Below are 5,934 nucleotides of genomic sequence, written 5' to 3' on the forward strand. Positions count from 1 at the left end.
CTTTAAATACCTGGGCATGCAGGTGGCACGGCGTTGGGCACAGTTGCACAAGTTGAATTTGACTCGGCTGGTGGAGCAGATGAAGGGGGATTTTAAGAGGTAGGACATACTGCCACGGTCATTGGCGTGATGGGTGCTGACAGTGAAGATGTCAGTACTGCCAAGGTTTCTGTTCATATTTCAGAACCTCCTGATCTTTGTCCTAAAGTCATTCTTTTAAAAGGTTAATACGCTGATCATGGAGCTAGTGTGGGCGGGGAAGACCCCCGTGGGTCAAAATGGCCTTTTGGAGCAGGGGTAAGGGGGGTACGGGGTGGGGTGCTGGTGGTGCCGAATATAATGAATTACTACTGCGTGGCAAACATCGCTATGGTTAGGAAATGGGTAATGGGGAAGGGTCGGTCGGTATGGGGGCGGCTTCTTGTAGGGGAGAGAGTTTGAAGGCATTGCTAACGACGCCCGGGGTGGGGGGCTGCTGGATGGGGGGTTTTGGGAGTGGTGGCAGGCAGGGGTTGAGCGATTCGGGGACCTGTTCGTAGGGGGCAGCTTTGCGAAATTAGAGGACCTGGAGGAAGAGTATGGCTGTCCAGGGCGAGCAGTTTCAGCTACTTGCAGGTGGGGATTTCATGAGGAGAGAGGTGCTGTCCTTTCCTGGGCTGCCGCCCTTGGGACTGCAGGATAAGGTGCTGTTAAAGGAGGGGATACGGGAGGGGAAGGTGTCCGAGGTTTACAAGGAGTAGATGGATTGGTAGGGGGCCCCAGTTGGGACGTTAAGTGGAAGTGGGAGGAGGAGCTGGGGGGGTGGGGGGGGCGTGTGGAGGCCGGGACATGGGAGGAGGCTCTGCGGAGGATGCATGCATTCTCTTCGTGTGCGAGGAAGTGGGAGGAGGAGTGGGGTGGGGGGGGGGGGGGGGGGGGGGAGTGTGGAGGCTGGGACATGGGAGGAAGCTCTGCGGAGGATGCATGCATTCTCTTCGTGTGCGAGGAAGTGGGAGGAGGAGCTGGAGGGGTGGGGGGGGGGCAGTGGGGGGAGTGTGGAGGCCGGGACATGGGAGGAGGCTCTGCGGAGGGTGCATGCATTCTCTTTGTGTGCGAGGAAGTGGGAGGAGGGAGGGGGGGGGGGGGGGGGGGGTGGGGGAGTGTGGAGGCTGGGACATGGGAGGAGGCTCTGCGGAGGGTGCATGCATTCTCTTTGTGTGCGAGGGTCTTATTCAGTTTAAAGTAGACCACAAGTTGCATATGACGGTGGCTAGTGTAGCCACCTGGGGTGGCCACGTCCCGATTCCAAAATGGACATTCGCAAAGAGTACAGGGAAAAATGGACAGTGCTAGAAAAACAAGCAGGTACAAGGTTTCCTGTGGATTGGAACTTGCAGAGCCCAGACAGAACTGAAACTACAAGCCATTAGCATAGTAATGAACTATCTCCGGGGACAAAAGAGAAACATTTAAACAATCGGTACCAGGGCAGACTCCCCGGCGCCAGTGGAGACTAAAACAAAGGCAGGCCAACGGTCACCTAGGGCCCGCCCAGTGATCAAGCAACGACCCTTTATTGGAGAGAATCAATACAAACGATTGAGTCCAGGGTCCGCCCAGAAGGGCGCAAAACCCTTTAGGGTATAAAGCAGAGTCCCCAAGGTCAGAACGCTCTCTTAAGAACTCTGAAGAACTCTTCTTCTTCACCTTCACTTTGGTATTTGGCTCTCAGCGACGAGAGGCCCACCAAGCACCAGCCAAATAAGTCTAAGGTCAAGCATGCTACGAGATAGGCGCTCCTAGCTACTATTCTATACCAGTTCGAAGCCAGCAGTATCATAACCGGACAACAGCCATTGTTCCTTTGACTGAGTGGGCGCCCAAAGCTAAGGATATGCTTTTAGCAGTAGTGTAGTTTAGTGAGTAGAGTTTGTGCATGAATATAATTGACTGTGTGTGTTAAAAATGTGCATTGATTTCAAACTTACTAACTGGTGTATCGAGTCATTGATCAGTATTCGGTTTTGAACCTTGTGGTGGTATCAGAAAGATACCTGCCGACTCTTGAGCAAAGGTAATTAAAACAGAGCAAATTAAGGAAAAGCATAATGAGCAACACTAGGACGAGTAGGTGCTTTGAGGGAATGGAGGGCAGGTGTAGGCGGTGCGTGGGAGGCCTGGGAATCATGTCCACATGTTTTGGGCATGCCCAAAGCTAAAGGGGTTCTGGCAGGGGTTTGCAGACGGAATGGCCAAGGTGTTGAGGGTAAAGGTGACCCAGTGTCCAGAGGTAGCAATATTTGGGGTGCCGGGAGAGCCGGGAATCCAGGGGGCAAGAGAGGCCGACGTTTTGGCCTTTGCGTCCCTGATAGCCCAGGGACGGATTTTGTTTGGATGGAGGGTCTCGGAGCCGACGAAAGCAAGGGTGTGGGTGAGTGACCTAGCAGAATATCTGAGGCTGGAGAAGGTCAAGTTCATCGTAAGGAGGTCAGTTGATGGGTTCGCTTGGAGGTGGAAGCCATTCATTGACTTCTTTAAGGAGGATTGAGGTGTCAGGAGAGGGGGAGAGGGGATTAAAATGGGGAAGGCAGGATGGGAGGACTGGGTATGGCGGGGTGTTGGCTATTTATTACAGTGTCTAATTTTACTTCAGCTTTAATTTGTTTTGTTTGATGTTTGTTTATGCAAATACCTAAATAAAATATATATTTTTTTAAAGTTGAGGTTCCAGAGAAAATTCAGCGATCTGAACGGCACCACACAGGCCTTCAGGAATACAGTTTAAACATTGGGACTGGTATATTACAAAAGAGAAGTGTGAGGGCAGCACGGTGGCATAGTGGGTTAGCCCTGTAGCCTCACGGAGCGACGAGGTCCCAGGTTCGTTCCCGGCTCTGGGTCACTGTCCGTGTGGAGTTTGCATATTCCCTCGTGTTTGCGTGGGTTTCGCCCCCACAACCCAAAGATGTGCAGGCTAGGTGGACTGGCCACACTAAATTGCCCCTTAATTGGAAAAAAATGAATTGGGTACTCTAAATTTAAAAAAAGAGGAAAAAAAAAGGAAAAAAAAAAAAAAACAACAACAAAAAACAAAAACAAAAGAGAAGTGGGGAAAGAATGGAAAGACCTGGAAAAGTGATAGACAGTGAAGGGAAAGTAGTGATTGTACAACATGGGAATAGAACTGTTAGGGACCATTCTTTAAGGTTCCAGTGGCATTGACGATGCCTTTGCAGATTCTGAACAGGACAGAAATCAAAATGGTGCTGCGCAATTCACAAACACACAAATTGGGCAGTTATGAGGAACAAACTACAGCAGATAGCGGGTTAACGGATGATGAACAAAATAACACTGAAGCATAGGATAAGGCTATTCACCAAAAGGGCAATTACCCAAAGTAGGAACAAAGGTAACATTTATGTCAGTAGGGGCCTTTTGTGAGGGCCAGAATCCAGCACGAGTTTTGCTGCCAAATCCTCTCTCTGGTTCCAAACTGGCCAGCTCTATTTATGCAGGGAGTCTGCTAATGATTTCTCGCCCCCCTTATTGGGGAAGCTCATACTCCCACAGGATTGTGGGATTGTCATTAGTCCCCAGCCAATAGTAAGCAGGCAGGTTATAACAGGGCCAATGTGTGCAGCAATGCCACATTATGGGGAGAGCAGGAAAGGCCATTGGTAATACAAACATTGGGTAAATGTGCAAATTAAGCCTATACTGTCTTGAGTTTAGAAGAATGAGGGGAGATCTAATTGAGGTATACAAGATGATAAAAGGCATTGACAAAGTAGACTTGTAGGCCAATCTAGAAAAAGAGGTCATAGTTTTAGGATGGGGTAGCAGATTTAAAACAGATGAGGAGAAATTATTCTCTCAAAGGGTCCTGAATCTGTAGAATTCACTGCCCCAGAGTGCAGTGGATTCCGGGACATTGAGTAAATTTGAGGAGTCAGACAGATTTTAAATTAGTAACGGATTGAAGGGTTATGGAGAAGGGCAGGAAAGTGGAGTTGAGGTCTGTAGTGATCTCTGTGTATGTAAATACATGATTAGTTAATGTGCAGTCAGTACAGTCAGATGAACACTAGATGGCAACACCAACAGGGACTATAAGCAAGATCAAGCAGTTTCCCGTTCTCTTCTCTCCTTCTCTTCATGTGTGTGTAGCTGGAGGATAGAAGTGTGACCAGCTCAGAGTATAGTGTATTATATTCATTGTTAATTTAATTCAATCTTAGTTAATTCTACTACTAGTCAAAATATTCAAGTAAAGAGCTCACAATATATTATTTTGTTACTCAATAAATAATTTGTCATCAACTGGAAGACTTTGACTGTTTATCATCAAGTATAACTCGGCAAGACAAATGAGTAGCATATATATTACACCCCTGTAATATAACAACTCCGAGAAGGGATAGAGGAGAGTTTTAAGGAAATTATTTGATGAGCAAGATGTCAAGGTGGGCTCCCCGACCTCAGGGACAGCGAGCTTGAAGATATTTTCAAAAGCTTTTTCAACAAAATACTCCTGAAAGATCAAATCAGTTGATATAAAAGTTGCAGTTTTGCAAGGTGAGACATTTCAAAGGGAAGTATTTTGAAACCACTTCAAGAAGCTGACGATACAGAAGGGAAGTTGTGGAAATTGAACAAATGTATTTATGGATTGAATGACCTGTCAAGAGAGTGTGGTATTTTTCCCGTGAGGTTCATCCTGTTGAAAACAGGTTGCCTCCAGTTAAAGGCAGACCTGTGTGGTTCTCTCAGTGTCTGCGTGGGTTTCCACCCACAGCCCAAAGATGGGCAGGTTAGGTGGATGGCCATGCTAAATTTCCCCTAGTTAGGTGGGGTTACTGGGTTACGGGGATGGGGGTGGAGGCGTGGGCTTAAGTAGGATGCTCTTTAAAAGGGCCGGTGCAAACTCAATGGGCTGAATGTAAATGATTCTATGATTCTATGTTATCACAAGGATAAACTAGCAGGAACTATCATGCATGTTGATGATTTTCTGTTGGAGGTTGTCTGTAGAATTTGAGCCATGGGCGATTGATAAATAAAGAAGGAATTCAAGATTGGGAGTCAGGCTTCAGGGATCTTTTAAATACCTAAGTAAGCATAAAGTAGTACAAGTCAGGAGTCACATTGAATCAACAATCTTGGACGAGATTCTCCCATCGGGAGACTAAGTGCCGACGCCGGAGTGAAAACTGGAGTGTTTCACTCCGGCGTCGGAGGCCGCTCCTCACCCCCTATTCTCCCACCCCGGGGGGCTAGGAGCGGCGCCGCGTCATTTACGCGCCGGGCTTTGGCGCCGCGTAAAAGTGGCGCTGCATAAATGACGTCACTCGTGCATGCGCATGTTGGCCGGCGGACAGGTTGCCGTCCTCCCCGCGGGCACCCTGCAAGAAATGTCGGAGTGATCTTGCGGGGCGGCGGAGGAAAGGAGTGCCTCCTTCAGAGAGGCCGGCCCGCCAATCGGTGGGCACCGATTGCGGGCCAGACCCCTTTTGAGCGTCCCCGGTGCTGGATCCCCCCTCCCCCACCCACAGGCCGTCCCCCCCAGCAATCCCGCGCTGTTCACGCCGGCAGTGACCAGGTGTGGTCGGCGCCGGTGGGAACACGTCATATTGGGCAGGCCGCTCGGCCAATACGGGCCGGAGAATCGGCACTCGCCCGTTACAAACGGCGAGCGGCGATTCTCCGAGCGGCCAGCCGTAAATCTCGCCGTGCCGGTTTGGGGGGGGGGGTGGGAGAATCGCGTGCGGGTGCCGGGGGACGGGGGGGACTCGCCCGGCGGGGGGGGGGGGGGGGGGGGGGAGAATTGCACCCTTGTCTAGAAAATGTTAATCGCATCCCAATAAATAGGGTCAGATCCTCAGAAAAAGTGGATCGAGCATCCAGAAAAAATAATTGATCAATTGAGATGTTTTATTGGGCAGTAGAATTGGT

The sequence above is a fragment of the Scyliorhinus canicula genome, chromosome 1 (genome assembly GCF_902713615.1).
Source record: "Scyliorhinus canicula chromosome 1, sScyCan1.1, whole genome shotgun sequence".
NCBI classification, from domain to species: Eukaryota; Metazoa; Chordata; class Chondrichthyes; order Carcharhiniformes; family Scyliorhinidae; genus Scyliorhinus; species Scyliorhinus canicula.